We start from the raw sequence: 18179 nt of genomic DNA, 5'->3' as shown, positions 1-18179 counted from the left end.
TTTACAAGCCTGTACTTTGTTACTTTTACTTGAGTAAAGAAGTTTAATCAGTACTTCCACTTTTACCAGAGTATTTTTTAACACAAGTATCTTTTACTCAAGTACAGAAAGTGAGTACTTTTGCCATCTCTGACAACACATATGCCAATTGGAATGAACACCACTTGGAAATAAGCAGTTGTATGAAGCATGGGATTTCCATCCACAACATTTGAACAGAAGCAGAAGGAATCTGGGTGGAAGAGAGGAGAGTTTTGAGAGCTGTACAATACAAAATCTGGGGTTGCCAGGGCACCGCCCCAGCCACCCGATTACCCTGATTAAGATATAAAAACAAAAACATAATACATTGTTTTTATATCTTGAAAAATATTTATATACATTTTTTAGTTGTGCAAGATTAATATTTAATCTTTGATTTCATCAGATTGGTGACGTAGTTCCGCTCTAGGGTGCAAGAATGCTTTCCCGTTGACTCTCAATTAAAGTTGCGCAGTAGCTGCTCTGCACTACAAACATATAGGACAGCCCAGGACACAGCTAAGCATTGAGCTGATGTTACAGATAGTGTATTTGCTCACCACCTTGGGCCACAGCGCAGACATTTTGAAGGTGATTGACAGGTAAAGTTGCAGGAGTTACATACACATTGTAGAGAGAGAGAAATGGCACAAGAAAAAATAAATTCAGTGGACTCCCTTAAAGCAATACTTTTTGAGCGGAGAACTTACCAAGAGAAGTCGGGGATGAAGGCTCTTAGCCCTGATGAGCTATTATTAAGCAGTCCCAAGACAGAGGGAGACTGTACACTCGGTCCTTTTCCAGGACCTGGTTTAGAGAGAAGGCTTGGATAACTGCATGAAGCGAGGCAAACGCTGTATTCTGCTTTCCCTGCATCCTTTTTCAAATATCTGGATCTCACCCAGCATGGATAAAGACCAGTAGGAGTGATTTAAAGCACTTTTTAGAAAAGACAAAGCAGCATTAACAATCTAGGATTCACATGGAAAATATTATAATATAGTCTACTTTTTTAAGATATTTATAAATTTGCATAGTTGCTCTTAAATAAAGACATTGTCAGAAAATTAATAGTTTTTATGTATAAAAAAAATATAAAGCTAACTAATAGTGTCTCCATGATTAAACTGGAACATTATTTTTCAAATTTCTGACACAATATTGGATCATGCAAAACACAGATTTGCCTTCACAAATCCTCAGAAGGGCAACATTTATGTCCAAAAAGTAATCCTGTAGATTATCTTTTGTTTTCATAAAGATGTTGCAAGATTTGAGGGAGCATGCAACTGACATGCTGACAGAAGGAATGTCAGCATGTCATCAAGGTGCTCTTATATCCCAGCAGATCTTGTTTGGCTGAGCTACGTCGATGTCTGAGCCGGCAAGTCATTCACTTTGTTGTCTCCCATCCTTATATGAGGTAGGCATTAGCGTGAAGGATCTTGCCTAAGCACCCACACTGGCAGTTCATTCCCCACACAATCGCTCAGCATAAAAAAGTCGAGTGACTTAAGCAAACCAACTGCCAGGTATAGTGTACGGGTACATATTTGCGAAGTATGGACTTCAAACCCTAAAGTCTAAAACACCTCCAAAGGTGGTAGAAAAAGACATGGCCATCATGGGGGACTTTCAGATACAAAAATGAACAGAAATGTAATGGTGAACCAACCGGACATTGTGGTGGTGGGCAAAGTGCTGAATAAAGCCGTTGTGGTAGACCTAGCAATACCAAATGACTGCAACATTAGGAAAAGGGAACATGAGACACTTTAGAAATAACAGGGGCTCAGAGAAGAGTTGGAGAAGACCTTGAAGGTCAAGGTATCAGTGGGGCCCGTGGTTGTTGGGGCACTCGGGGCAGTGACCCTCAAACTGGAGGAGTGGGTACAGCAGATCCCTGGAAATACATCAGACATGCAGAAAAGTGCAGAGCTAGGAACAGCAAAGATACTGTGCAGAACCCTCAAGCTCCCAGGCCTCTGGTAGAGGACCCGAGCTTGGAGGAAAAAGAGACAAGGTTCAAAGGGTGGAACTAATTTTTCATCTTTATATTATCTACTCAAAATGTTAGGAGGAATTATCTAGTTTTGCAAGTCAGTGCTGCAGAAAACAAGTTGAAACATAGAGATCAAATCTAGCTTGTAGTTGGATAATGGGCCGATTTGGCTGGGAAAATAGAGACAGGATGTTTGTGGCAGACAGGCATCTTTTTCAGATTTACACAAAAATACACACACCCCCACTCAAACTCACACATATTAACACGCAAAATCACACAGCATCTGCTAATTTTGTTGCACTGTGATGCCTCAAGGGTGAAACAATATTTGCAAAGCCTAGACGGCAAGTGTGACCTTGAGCTGCTGCCTCGTACCTCCTCAAGAAAAGCTAAACAGGTTTTGCATATCGAGCAAGATGTCCCCTTGTTTTCAGCAGGGAACCTTATAATACCAGACCAGAGCAGGTCGAATTACACCTCCCTCCAACTTTCATTCTGTTTACTTTGTCTAAAACACCTTTTTTCTCTCAGCCTGTAAAATCAGGAGGTGCAACAAAGGAGAGGTTCTGCTGTATATGCGGGAGTGTGACTCACAAGGAGTAATTACCAGTATGGCGATAAGAGTCCTGCTTTGCCCCCCTCACCACTTCTCATCAGAGGCTACAGTGCTTCTGCCTATAAAGCCCTTAAAGCATCATAACACTCTCCCCAAGCCTCACTCCTGTGAGTATTTGAGGATGCATCTGTGGTGACCAGCCTTCACACCTCTGAGTAATTTATGAATTTATCTATCGACTCAGCATCTGCTGTTGAGTTTAAGCTAGACCAATGAAGTAAGATAGATGTGTCAACATAGTAATCAATCAGTGCTTTAAAGAGGAGGATATAAAGAAAAGTGAACAAAGGATATAAATATACAGGTGGATAAAGAAAATAGGTGGTTTGAGAGGGGCGTGAAGGAAGCCATCTATGTTAAGAGAGAAAAAACAACTTTAAACAGAGGTGGTGGACTCAGATTCCAGCTTCCAAAAACATACAATTCAATCATAGACATGATCCCTTCCAGATATCACCAAACCCCCCACCCCATCACAGAGGAACGAGGGACCTACCCGCTCCAGCCGGTGATCAATACCTCCTTAACGACCAACCCTTAACAATCATAGACAGGTTTCAGGTATTACAGGAGACAATCCCCCCCCTTAATGGCAATCCCCCCTTTAACGACCGACCCCTAGAATCATAGACAGGTTCAGATATTACAGGCTAACGATGGAACTAAACGACCCATTCATCGGTTACCATTGCATGTTTCCAAGCGATACAAGGCGTTGTCTATATAAGACTCAAACTCACTGCGGATCCAGACATTTGAATTGAGAAAGCTTCCTGGAGAGGTGGCGAAACGTCTTCAAATCTTGAAAACCAAGTCCAGTGGATATTTTTTGAATTTTACGGAATGACTATGACCTGGATGACTGAGAACCTTCATCAGCAAATATACAGGTAGATCAGTAACTGACACACCCACTCTAACCTGTCTCTGAAATATAAAAGGACCCAGACATAGTAATAGTAAATAAAAAAAGTAAAAAAAAAAAACAGGCCAATCACAATTTTATCATAAACCGTCAGTCTTTAGTTTGTGTAAATCTATAACCTGATTTTAACCAAAAAGTCATAAAGTTATTAGGTCCAGACAGGCATTATTTATTGATATTCATAGGGTTCGCACAAAAAAGTTGACATTTTAAACAGTTACCATCTCAAGTAAAAAGTTTGTGGGATTATCTCTCCAAAATGGAGAGATAATTTCCATTATCTATCTACATAAAACAGCAAAGTGGAGAGATAACCCATATTTTTAAAAATCCTTTATGTTTTAAAACCATAAAGCTCAACTTAAAAGGGCTAAATAATAAATTAAAGCTTTATAGGCCGAGCTTCCCTGTTATCTTTTAAAAGTCAAAAGTAACTTTTATGATGTGATTTACACCAACACATGTCATAGAATATAGCTTTATTTAAAAAAATTCAAGTAACTGAGGGGACTGTTGTCAAATTGCTCTATTCGATTAGTTTTTGTTAGGTAATCAGCTGATACAGTGAGTCAGAATATTGGGTACAAGTTTGGAGACAGGGGATCTCATGCTTACCTAGACAAAATAATGCCTTGGGCAGCTGCCCACATCACCCCTATCAAGAACCGCAACTATTGATTACTTTGAAAGGTTGCTTGTGTTGCTAAGTGAACAGAATCTTTCCTACTGGGTAAATTACTATTCAAACACTCATAAGCCTATGCTTTTACATTTGCCCAAAGGGTGAAGTAAATTTGGCACTCACTGTACTTTCCGTAGATAGAAAACTCTGAACCTTTCTGACTCGATGATCTGTTTTAATTGTCTCTGTAAAGTGCATTGAGATGACGTGTCGTGAATTGGTGATATATAAATAAACTAAATTGAAATCAAATATAATTGTGTGTGTCATGATCTTGCCGCTGACGACTGGCCCGAATACTCATTTCATTCACATGACTAGCATGACTAGCCAATTTCTCATCTTCCATTCATCTATGTCACCTGCTCCAGTCATCTGCCTTCTTACAGTCATCAGTGCCAGATTACTCAAGCTCTTGCTGAGAGTGTTCTAGAATACCTGACTGTTTGCTGATTGCCTGATCCGTTCAGCCTTTGACCCTGCCTGTTCCTATTCTGATCTGTTTACGTGACCTGTCCTCCGACTCCTGCTGCATTCTGCCTTTTTGCCAAACATGGAACTGATCCCTGGCACTGTCCTGAATTTCCCTTTGGTACCTCTTTGGGTCTCTGATCTTCTGGCCCAGAGTCCTGAGCACCTTCTCGACACTGACTTTAGCTTTCCCCTTTGGATTATCCTTTGTCTGCTCAAATCTGATCTCCTGCCTTGCTCTCTGGCATCTGGGACTTCAATGTCTAGGATTCATTGGGTAGCGTCTGCCGCCTCTTGTCAGCAGCTGACCTGCTGGAACCAACCTCGTCCACTGGGCTCAGACTGAACTTTTAGACCAGGTTAGTGACTCACATGTTTATAATCCTCCCCTGCCAGATTAACGTGGTTACTAAACTATGTTATCTTCCTGCAGAGGTGAGGAACCTCTGCAGAACCTGTGCTATTCTCTGCAAATGTGTTATTTTTTAACACCTTTTTGAGATACCAAATCCTCTGTCTGCTTTGAATATTGGGTCCTCTGTTATGAGCCCTGACAGTGTGTCCGCTGTCGATGCATATTAGAACTAGAATCATCCTGCTTGATTTGCATATAGTCAATCATGGAGGGGGAAATAATTTGCACCATTCATTTCGCTGTCCTATTCTTCAAACTCTTCATGCCTTTGAAAAGCATATACCCTAATTTTCAAAACCTGAAGACATTTTCTTGGTGAGTAATCAGTTGGAGGCTCAGTGAAGGCAAGACTGTAGGTGGATATTCACGTTTTCAAGCAACGGATCAAAAGCGACAGTATATAACCCTCTCACACTCCTTCCCCTGGGGGTTGGGGGGATGGGAGGGGGTGGGATTGTTTGCTGGGGCAGTAGTCACAGACCCTCCATGGACCAGGGCTTGCAGCGCAGGTGAGGGCAAGCGGCGATGGAGGAGTATCCTTTTGTTTGGACCCCAGTGCTCTTCTCCTCTCCTCTGCAATCCTGTCCTTGCCCGTCTGCTGCGTCAGATGCTCGTCCATGGGGACCTCTGGTCGGGGCATGCACATTGTGGGGAGCAGGGCTGAACAGTAGTCCCACACTTCCCTGAAGGCAGCCAGCTTGTCTCTGGCACACCGCTCTGCCCGAGTGCTCCGGCTGTCGCATAGAAGCACTTGAGCAGCATGGTGGCAATGGAGATGGGCCGTCAGCTCTCTGAGTTCCAGAGGCTCACCTTTGACTCCCCACAACAGGGGAACACCTGAGGCGAGGAGCAGCAGCCACACGTAGGCTTAAAGCTCCTCACCATCCAGGGCCTGGCGGTCCAGGCGTGCCGCCTAGGCCCAGAATGCCAACAGCGGGTCCCTGTTAACGCCAAGCTCGACCCCCACTCGGAACTCCACCATATATGTACCAGTCTGCGCTCATGAAGGTCAGGATCAGGATGCCGCTGTCTGCCGACATGCACAGGAAAGTCTCCAACGCGCCAGCCGTCGAACACTCACATGGCCCAGAAGGGCAGTGTGAGGGAGCAAATGAGGTCGGCCGCCGACAGGTGGAGCCTGTTTCTTACCGACAGTCCTTTGCAAAGGCCACCGCTAGGGCCAACACCAGGCCGTTGCCGACAATCCCCAGGGTGGATGTCACAAAGTAAGCTGCGTTTAGCAGGATCCTGTCCGATTCAGCACCACCAAGCGCCGAGAGTCAGGCTCTCGGGTCGGGGTGCACGGAATAGCCCTCTGATGAAGGCGTCTCCGGTGTAGTTGCGGTCATGATAGATCCCCTGTGTAGAGGAAAAAACAGAGTTTTGGGTGATATAGTCAAAAAATAAAACATAAGTAACATAAGTAAATCAATTAATAAATATTATATAAAATGAAAGGGGTGTGGGTGGTAGAGCGTGGGGTCTGGGAGACCCCTCTAAGAATGCACGAGAGTTGGACCCCTCTCCAACTGCAATCACCATACAATTAACCCCGAAGCCCCACCCATCACTAGAATATGACAGCCCCTTTTACCTTAAAATCCAACAATTTGGACCAAAACTCACCGAAAAAAAAAAAAAACAAGAATTAAATGATATCCTACCACACCACTGCAAAGGTATACACTCCAGTTAAATCTCCCAAAACCCACCCACCATTGGATCCCAGACAACACCATGAGCCAAATGGAAGACACCAGAATACTATCATGAAGAAAATAATCTGTGTGGGAACTGATCCTACAGAACCAGAAGATAATAGGCAGAGCAATCAAAAAGCCTCCTTGACCCAAAAGCTCTTTACAATGCCGCCTGCTAAAAAAAAGTATAAAGAGTAGAGGTGGGCGATACAGGGAATTTTTAATCGATACGATACCAAGTAAATACAGGGGGAGTATTGCTGATATCGATACAATACCGATACTTTTTAACATTTAAGCTTTATGTATCATGGAACTGCTGACCATTCAGTGTTTCTGTGATTTTTATTTTGTTATTACAATTGAATAATTATAGAATGAATAAAGTTCTATTCATAGTGTAGATCATATTATTTGATCATATTTCAATCCCTGTGTAATTGTTTTTTGTATTGTGTGCATTTGTCTGTCGCTTTAATTCTATACATTTCCACATTGTGGATAAATAAAGGATTAGTCCACTTAGATAACATGTTTTAATGGGATAAATGTACTGGGTTCTTTCAAGGTCTTAATTACACTTTCTGAGTGGGCTCCAGTAATATATCACATATAATATCTACTTTGAAAGTTAATATGAAGATGATCACTCTTATCTACCTGGATATTCTCTGGAGGTCTGAAACTCTGTCAGTGACATCTGTCTGAGGGTCCAGGGTCTATTGGGGCAATGAGCAAATTTTTCTTGCTCATGTTTGTTTTTCATGTGGTTATATAAACTTGTGTTTACACTGCATTTAATTAGCTTTTTACAAACCATACAGCTTGCCGTTGTTTCATTTACGTTATTAAAATATACTGTAAGACTTTTCACTGTGAATTTACAGTAATTTACTGGCAGCAGCTTCGCCAGTCAACTACAGTATTATTTACAGTATCTTGCTGTAATATATAAATACAGTATATTGCTGTAAATGATTCTACAGTTAATTACTGTAAATTTACAACAGATCGTATATATTCATTTAATGTAAATTTACAGTAATTTACAGGCAACAGCTTTGCCAGTAGACTACTGNTTCCCGCACTTTTCTTTCACCTTCCCATAATGCTTAGCAGTTTACAGTAAAAGTGCAGTAATATTGTAAAAAGAATGACATTCTCTGAAATTGCTGTAATCTTTTTTTTTTTCTCCCAGATTGCATTGCAGTTTACAGTATGATACTGTATGGCAGTGATACAGTAAAATACTGTTCAGATTGAACTGTAAATTTACATCAAAGGCTTACAGTGTCAAACAGCGCTTCTTTCCCTCTTCTCCATGTATTTCTGTTCCGCTGCAGAGAAGAGTTGTATGTTTTTTGAATGGAGAGAGAGCTTAGTGGGCAGACCAAACTGAGCCTGCATGCTGTGCCGGTGGCAAGAGGGGAGGGGGGGAGCAAAGTGCTGTAACAGGCAGGCAGGCTGGTCAATCTGCTGCAGTTAGTGCGTGTGGGAGACAATAAAATGTATCGATCTTGTTAAACGAATGTTGTTCAATATCAATACCAAAGTTGGTATCGATACTATCGATCCTAGGATCAATCTGCCCACCTCTAATAAAGAGTATTGCATTTAGTTTATTAACTTTCAAATGAGGAACCTTTATCAGACTCTAGTTTCACATAGAGCCAAGCATGTGCCAGTATTAGTTTTCAGCTTTGCCAAAGGTGTGCAACCAGACTCCAGAATAACACCACTAGAGCGGGCTTTACATCACTCATCTTACTCAGCTTCAAGCAGATGGCCTGTAATCAGCCACTAGCTTAAAAAAAAAAAACAAAAACAACAACATTGCTTTAAACAGGAGAACAAAATTGCTTATAGGTATGCAAACAGATTCTAGAACCCAGTGTTTCTCTATTCAAGAAAACCACTGCAGCATATCAGATTTCAAGCTAGTGGCCTGTAATCAGACACTACCTCCACATATACTTTTATTATATATAATTAAGTATTAATAACACCACCAGGATGGCGGGTGGGAGTAGTAGAGCGCCGGGTCCGGGCGATCCATCTAAGAATGGGTTAAAACAAATGCCATGTTCTAAATATTCTTGCAGTAAGATGTTACAGGCGTTATTAGCAATAACAACACTGTTTTTAGTCAAAGATGGTAGGATCCAGCGGGGCTCTGATCACGTTGTTAATTTACATTTAGTGTGATGTGTGTCTGCAGATGAAGATCAAAGGTCATATCAGTATTATTATTATTACTTAATCCTTTTTTTTTTTTAACTACAATGTCTTGGTACAATTTCCCAAGACCCGATAAAAGGAGGCCGGAATCAAAACTGAGGTGTTAAGATCCGAGACCAAGTCCAAGAACAGGAAAAAACTGGTCTTCAGATCTCAGGAGATTTTGCAATCATCACATCACATCTACCCTCTTAGAGATCATCTTAGAGACCTTCTGATTCAGGTTAAATAATGGGATGCCGTTGTCTGCCATGTCTAGTCAGGTAATTACATTTCTCTTTTGTAGTACTAAGATGCCCTTAAATAGCTAAAAATATCTAAAGGCTAAACCGTGCTGCAATCAGGAGCCAGTTTTGTTAATACTTTACCACTGCAATTTTGATTGTTGCATCAGAAAAATCTTGTTCCAGTTATCGACGACAGCTTGTTCACCTCTAATAAAATCAACTTATTAAAAATATGGATTCTTTTTCTCAATGCCTAGAGCAAAAACTCTGGAGCAGCATCAGTCCTCATTTGATTTCATTAAGTTTGATGAGGAGATTGTTTGGAAAAGGCAGCATGATATCTCCCGCCTGCTAAGCCGGCTTTTTCTTGTAGCTTGCATATCCCATCTGTTTGTCAGCCCTTAATATGAACAGAGTCGCTCGAGCTGAAAATGTGTTGCAGGACTAATGTTTACGGAAACCAGTTATCCTAATGCAAGCTGGAGCTAGAAGCATAATTCCTGAACATTGGGTTTATGGTGCGTCGTGCATGACAAACATATAAAAGATTGGAAAAGACAGTCTCTGGAGAATTTACTCACTGCTAATGGAGATGCAGTGTTTGGGGTGAGAAAAAGGATGTTTGACTCTAATAATTTAAACAGCCGCAATGATGTAATGAAAAGAATTGTTCTTGCATATACATTCAATTTCAGAACCTAACATCATTATCAGATCATGGACCCATATTAGCAACTCTCCATGATTTTAATAGTTTAACAACTCCCATTCCTACCAAACCAACTGCAGTCCGTGTAAAAAGCAGAAAAAAATAAATTAAAACAAGATAAAATAAAGTACATAAACTGTGTAAAGATGTGAATTACATTTCAAAGCAATTTTTTCCTAAGCAAAATCAATATGGAAAAGATATGTATTTACAGTTTTTTTTTTTTTTTTTTTTTTTTTTTTAAGAATTGGGACAGGGAACGCTTTTCAGGATTAAATTGATGATATTGTTGAATTTGTTTCATACAATATACATTATTCTCTATATTCTGGTGATTTTCAGAGAATTGAAGTAAAGACGTATGGGCCCCACTAAAATACTTGCATCTTAAATATACTGTAAACTAATAATTTCACAACTGTGTTTATTAGTTATTGCATTCAGTTTAAGTAAAATGAACAATGAGGAACTAATAAGTTATTACTGGATTACTGGCACTAATACAGGAATATTTGGTAATAGGCTAAGGTTAAAAAATCTTAACTCATTATCTTATTAGATTTTTTACAATTGACAAAACAGCTAAACAATTTAGACTTTCTAGAATGCTGTAGATTCCATAGAAATTCTCCATGACACAAGACAGGATTTCTGTGGATGTTTAATTTTGGTATATGTGATGGAAATTAAGTTTATAAACATATTCAATTGATCAAAAAAGGATGAATGAATAATAAGATTAATAATTAGATGAGAAACCTCCCTCTGGTTCTCCCTCTGAATCTGGGATAAATTAGTTTTTCTGCACATCCTCTCTGTATATGGTTGGTCTTTTCTTGGGTGGCTAATCTTTTGAAAATAAAATGCAATAGTTAAGTATGTAAGGCATACGTGAAAGCTTAAAAAATTTAGGGATTTGTGTTGGTTGAATTAGTACTTAAACCAACAGGAGATTATTCAACTAATCAGAGCAATAATTATTTAACTTGTGAGCAAGCCATGAACTAAAATAGACTAAATCAGTTGGCTAAAATAGAGCAAAAAAGGAGTAAAGCTCACTAAAAAAAAGCACTGGATGTAGAGAAAACAAACCATTTGATGTCAAATTGATGTGATCCTACTTTTGATAATTCTCCACATTGATATTTTAAGCTAGCTGCTGTATATTTCTTTCATATTTACTAAAGTGCAATCTTCATTAATTTACTAACTGAATTATCTTAGTTCAGAGAAGATAAGATAAAATGAAAATTACATACCTCCCAATAACTTCTCAGAAATTCCGGTCTTTTGCCAATATCTGGCGCAGATCCTTCAGCTTGCTGCTGTCACAGATAAAAGGTGAGCTAAAACCTGCATGTTTAAAATGTGGACTGGATTATTATCGGCATGGTGTTTTTATATATAAATAAGTCTATTGGAATTGAGTTTTAGTGTCCGTCATTGTGGATATGGAGTGAGAACATGTGAAGACACCGAGATGCAGGACTCTCACGCCAAATGGGTGAGAGTTGATAGCCCTGTATATATTTTGATTTCTTTAAATGACAAAAGAATGAAAGCTGAACACACAGTTGTTGTGTTGTACTGCTTCTTATACTACAGACATAGAGGAATCTGTGTTTGCTGAAATCTGTGTCAGCAGGTCAATGCTTAAGTAAATCAGCAACAATATTCTAAATGGTGCAATTCAGTTTATTTATATAGCGCCAAAAAATACAATACTTTTTCAGTCTTATTGTCTTACCGTGCTATAATAAACTTTATTACTTAACACACCAACCAGAGGCTGAATTTTCTGATCTAGCTCTAGAATTTTAGCAGTTTGCTTGAGCATTGTATTCCTGATCTAAGAAAGAATCTGCCACTCAAACTATTGGGGGGAGTTATTAAATCAGTACTAAATGTTGACAACACTGATACAAATCATAAAATACCCCAAAGATCTATATAAAAAAAAAAAAGTCTGCATTTCACGCTTACATTTTGCCAAAATTAACCTTGATATGTCTTTAAACTATAATTTGCCTATATACATTTTTATTGTAATTACAGCTGTTCTCCTTACCTGAATAAACATTGTAATGATTGCTTGATTAAAAAAAAAAAAAAAAACAACTGAATGCAACTGAAGATATAAAATAAGAAAGGCCTGTCTTGATTGCCATCTTATGAGTATTTGTAAAATTTTTATCAGTGCTTTGTCAGCCTGACTGTCTTCAATAGGCTGTAGTTTGGAGCACCGCATATTCTTTTAGTGAATGTTATTGTGATGGAGATGAGCAGGAAGTTTTCCATGTTTATCTTTGAATTATAAAAAGAGGAATGTGCTGCAGATTTTATCTATTGTACATGCAAGGACTCTGAGTGTTAGTTAATTAAACAGTCCTGCCTCTTTACTTGGGTTCTTAATTACAAGTGAATTAAACAATGCCCAATGTGTATTGTGTCTAATCAGAGGAATGGATTTACCCAATTAAAGTGCCTCCAGTCATGAGGTGGGAGTAAAAAATATGTCACAGGCTTGCTCATAAATCCAAGCATTGATTTGACCTAAGAGGCAGGGTGAGGGGATTACTATCCATTGGGTCTTTCTCTGTACTTTGAGTTGCAAGCACCAAATGACTGGGAATCATTAAGTCAAGAAGTCTCTGGAGATGTTATCTAAAATTTTTTTTTTTTTTTATTTCATGAGTGAATAAAAATGTGATTTATAACAGTAGTTTTGCTCTTTTATATTTTGTTGCAATAAAACCTCAAACTTTGATGTTTGTAACTGGAATAATGAGAAACTAAGTTGATATGTTCATAATATTAATGTAAAAAAAAATACTGTACGTTTCCAGAAATTTCTATAACAGATAAAATGTTTTGAAGATGTTATATAGCCTACTGCATATAAGATGAGATAAGGAATTTAATGATTTCACAATGGAGAAACTCACTTGTGATATCAACTCTAGTAAAGAAGAAGTAAAATGTGCATCAAATATTATGATCAGAATAGTAGGACCCAGAATTCAATGCAGGAGATTAGAATTGAGCAGACGATGGAAGGCAGGATAATCCAGAGTTCGAAGCCAAAGCAGATGTCGAGGACGTCCTCAGGAGTCAGAGCCAGGAGATCAGTCCAAAAATGTACCAAAGGGAGATCCAGGATGATATCAGGAGTCAGTTCCAAGTTTGGTACACAGGCAAAAAAAATCCAGCAGGAGTCCGAGGACAGGTCAGGCAAACAGATCAGAATGGGTACAGGCAGGCACTGAGGTCCAATTAGAACAGGCTCGGATCAGGCAATGAGAAACATTCAGGTATGCTAGAGAACTCTCACCAAAGGCTTGAATAATCAGGTACTGATGGCTAGTCTGAAGGCTGGTTAAACAACAACAGCTTAAGCAGCTGGATCCAATGAGCGGTAATGAGATTTGAGAACTAAACAGTATTGTGACAAAGTGTAAACCATTTATTTCACAGTGGTATTGTTGTATAGACTGTAACTTAAGCTTGTTCCCCTTAGAAAAACAGCAGATGTTGGCTGAGTCATCAGAGAACTTCTGTTAGTGTAAGTTGTCCATGTTGTAGGTGAAGTCTGAGGTGTAGAGAGTGAGAGAAAAATGGAGACAGGACGGTGCCCTGGGAGCCCTGGTGCTGCAAACTACTACATCTGACTGACAGCATCAGGTCCTCAAGGCAGTCAGTGATGTAGTCAATGGTCCAGGCAGGAAGCTGGTAGATAAAGAAGTCACCTACTCCAGTGTGGGGCCTGTAGGCTAACTGCAGTAGGTCCAGGGTGGGATTTACCACAATCCGGAGATGGGCATGGATGAGGCTCTCAATGTTCTTCATCAGGTGGGAGGCTCGGGCGACTGATCTTTAGTGGGCCGGTTCCTTAGCATGCCCCTTTTTGGGAACTGGGTCCAAACAGTCTTCCACCGGATGGGGACCAGACCCAGGCGGAGGCTGGGGACCTTACAGAGCTCTTACACGTAAGTGTCCTTTATGTTAGTGTAGAAAAGGTCCAGAGTTTATTTTCTCTTGTTGTACATATGATGTACTTGGTGAGCGTGTGGAAAGTGGCAAAAAGGATTGCCCAATTGAAGTCTCCCATAAAGAGCAGGAGAGGATGGGGATGCTGTATTTAGAGCCTGGTCACTTCACTGTTTATCCACTCACCAGCAGCAGTAGCGTCAGCAGAGGGAGAGATGTAGGCACAGAGCATGATGTCCACATGTTCAAACTCCCTGGGAGATAGTATGGCCTCATGCCCACCACAAGTAACTCAATGTCTATGTCAAGTATGTCAATTCCTTCTTGTGAACAAAAACATCACCAGCGCCCCTTCCTTTCTTCTTTCCGATCTCCGCCAAAGTCCTGTCCGTGCTGATAGGTCTAAAAACGATTAAGGGAAAATGCTGAGTCCGGGACAAGTCCCAATCATCATTATCTCCGTGAATCACATGATCCCTGTACTTTCTCTGGAAACAGGTTAGCGCTGCAAGCTCCTCTGTCTTTTTGCAGAGAGATCTTAGATTCCCCATGACTACAGGGGTAAATCAGTTTTATTCTGCTCCGGCCTGCCACCTCTGCAGCTTTGCCGTGCATCTGCAAAGATGTCTGGTCTTTCAGGGTGGTGTGGAGCCGAGCATCCACACATAGAGACACCTAGCCCTAGGAGCTGGTCACGCATGTAGATAACGGGACGTCCGGAGCCTTGGGCAGAGTGGTGAAAAAGGGCAGAAGTTGGCTTCCCATGTGAGCGCTTGCACAGGAAACCAGTTCGATGCATATAGAACACACTCTAAAAAAACATAAAAAGAGAAAGTGAGAAAAGAGAGGACAAACTAGAGAAAAAGTAGGAAAAAAGCTGGACAGAGCCAACGTAATGAGCTGCTATCTACTAAGGTAATACAAATTTTAGGCTTATATACATTTTAGATTACATACATTTAAGATATGTTAAGCCCCAATTATTACTGTCTTACTGTGCAAATTGGCCTTCTGAGGAGCCACAGGTAGACTTACTTCATGCCATGCCTCACTGACGCAGTAATACATGAATCCTTATGAAGCGTTGAGTGCACAGAAATAAAACACATTTTCAGAAACCTAATATTTCTGTTTAAAATATAATTTAAACAGCCATTAAATTTGTGTTTTTATTACCTATAAACCCCAATCATTAAAACAACAAGAAAGAAAAGAAAATGAAATAATTTATTACATAAATTTGTGACAAATTTATGTAATAAATGAAGTACACATTCTAAAACATATGACAACTGCTGAACTTAAATGTACTTATATATCTGGTATTCAGTCTCTGAGTAAGGACCATATATCGTGGACATATTTGAAAAGTGCAAATATTTGAAGGTTAAAATAAATTGCATTAAATTCCTCTGGACAACAGCGTGATAGACTCTTGATGAATAGAGATGGTGTGTGACAGAGGCATTGGCAACTTCGTTCATGCATACTGAATAAGTATAATGCCTGCTATGCTATCAATTGTCAAAATTATGGTGCAATCAGAAGTTTAACCTGACTTTCAATACATGTAAGGATAGCGAAAACTGTGTTTTTGAATAAATTTATGAGCTTATTTGCACATATACGTGACAAACCTTTTGAATGATATTACGTCAGCACTTTGAAATTAAGATTTACAGTTGTTTTTGCTTAGATTTGCGTATCAATAGCTCTCAACTCTCACGCACTGACCGTGTGACAAACTTCAGCAAGTGCACACACTCACTCACCACACTTGTAATTTCTGACTCCTAAACAAATCCACAAACAGAATATTGATGTGAAGAGCAATAGTAAGATATGGATACCTCAGATATCAAAATTTAAGGCTCTAAAGGTAATTCTAAAGTTTAATTTTCAATACTTTTGACAACACAGTCATTTCAGGTGATGCATATTAATAAGAAACTGCCCGCACTTGATGGGAAATACTTTTTTTTCTGCCAGGTAAGTATTTAATACATCAGTACTTAATGCCAATCACAGCATGATGCATTACTCAAACAAACAGTGGCAGATCATTTAAGAAGTCTTCTGAGAAGTTATTTTAAATCCTCAAATAGCCAAAACAAGAGCCGTGATTTTGTGGGAAAATAGTGAGAAGTTGTTGCAACACAATAACATTCTCAAGTGCTGCAGATTAAACAGCAACACAGAATATGCAGAGAGGATGAAAATGAAAAAGAAATAAAGCAAAGGTGCTGCTGGAAAACCGTTTTTAACAGGCTCTCTGCTTCAGGCAGGTACAGTGCAGCTATAGAGCGAGCCTATGTGAATCTTTAAATGGCACTAAGCACTCTTGCAGTTGGAGTTGCTCATATTCCTAGTGACAAAAACGATTGTAGTATAAGTATGTGCTTCCATCAAATAACTACAATAACTCAGTTTTTTTTTTTTTTACACAGGGAGAAATGTCCAGTTTAAGTGGGACTTTTCAATAAATTAATATAAAAAAGGTAACATTCCATTTCAGGTCTGATGTGTTTTCAGAGGCTGAGATAAATACTCCTGAAAAAGTTATGTATACCCCGCACTTTGTGACAAAGGGAATTAGAGAGAATGAGTGGCTGTGTGTATACCCAGTGATCGCCGCCAGCTCATGCAGTTTTTTCTCATACTGTAGGTCCAGGCAGGGTTTTAATTGGTGATAAATGTGGTTAAACTGAGGTCTCTGTTCTCAGCTTTACAGGTGTGGGTGGATAGCAGTTTCAAAATTGGACATGTACAGGGCTCTGGTATAGATCAAAGCAGAGCAGGACTGTCTACTGGGACTGCATATAACAATGGATATAATGAAGACATATAGGGTATTATGAAATGTTGATTTCTCGGTTGTCTTCCGGGGGACACCACACACAGTAGGATATCGGGCTGTGACAATCCAACATATTGGGTTTCCCAGATTTGAGTGGTCTGAACTTTATTATGACCAGTCCCAATCACTCTTAAATAGCGTTACCTAATAACTGGATAAGTGACTGTGTTAGTTTTTTATTCAAAAGTAATATTACTAATTACTTTTTACATATTGGTAACTGTTACATTATTTGCAATCTCACAAAGCGCATTACTCAAGTCTATCGATAAAAGCGACTTTTCCTAAGCACTCTTTCTCTGCAGTAGGGTGAGGTTTTTACAGCAGGGACGAGCAGGGAGCTGAGATATTCATATGTGAAGCAGGCAGGCTGAGGGAGTTGAGAAATAGGTCTGCATAATGTCAATTGGCTGAGGAGTTACAATGTGCCTTGGTGTTTTATTTGAGTTGAACACAGATAGACAAAGTTAGACAATACCGTAACGTTTTTTGAATACTTTACAGTATTTTCTAATAGTATCCTGCAAAATGCAGCTAATAAACAGATATAGATCTGACTATAAATAAAACTGCCTTCATATCCTTCTTTTAAAGTAATATTTCAAAATAGGACTTTTAAAAATATTCCTCTGCATCTTACAGATTTAACTCAGCAATATTTTCCTGCTCTTTTCCAAAAAATTTATCCCTCTTGTCCAGAGTCCTCTTTAAGCCATTGCACAGATTTTGAGTCACTTTTATTGTTTTATAAATTCATTCTTTATTTGAACTTGCTGTCTACTGATCACCATGACAATTACATATACAATTTATCTACATCTTCACCTTAAAATGTTTTCTCGAATCAACACAAGTCTAGTATAGTATGTAACAGGAGTGTGTGCAAAGTCTGAAGGCTTTTATAACAAAATGTATGCAGGAGAGGAAATATATAAAGTAAAACAGTTTAACAGAAAGTTTGTTGGATTTGAAATTCAAAAGTGAGTCAATATGGGCATTCGTTCAGCTTTGCTATTTAGTAGAACACATTGCCTGAACACAATGATGGAGTCTCAGTTCATATAACAAAGACTAAGAGTAGTGTATTTTGGAAATCTACCTGAACCTAGAACAGACCTATACGGGATAAGACAAAGAGAGGCTGAACTCCTTAGCTGCTTCCGATAAAGTTCTGTTAAACTAAACAACTCGGCCTGAAGCGGTGGCACTGATGCCGGCCCAGTGTAGGAGTAAACGACCATCTGTGTCAAGACATGCAGTAAGATCTCAGGGAAACAAGAACAGAATTGTCTACCTTAGTTACTAAATGCAAGCTATTACTTGCCT

The sequence above is a fragment of the Cyprinodon variegatus genome, unplaced genomic scaffold (assembly GCF_000732505.1).
Source record: "Cyprinodon variegatus isolate N-32 unplaced genomic scaffold, C_variegatus-1.0 Scaffold51, whole genome shotgun sequence".
NCBI classification, from domain to species: Eukaryota; Metazoa; Chordata; class Actinopteri; order Cyprinodontiformes; family Cyprinodontidae; genus Cyprinodon; species Cyprinodon variegatus.
The sequence above is the reverse complement of the archived record's forward strand: the minus strand, read 5'-3'. Positions refer to the sequence as shown.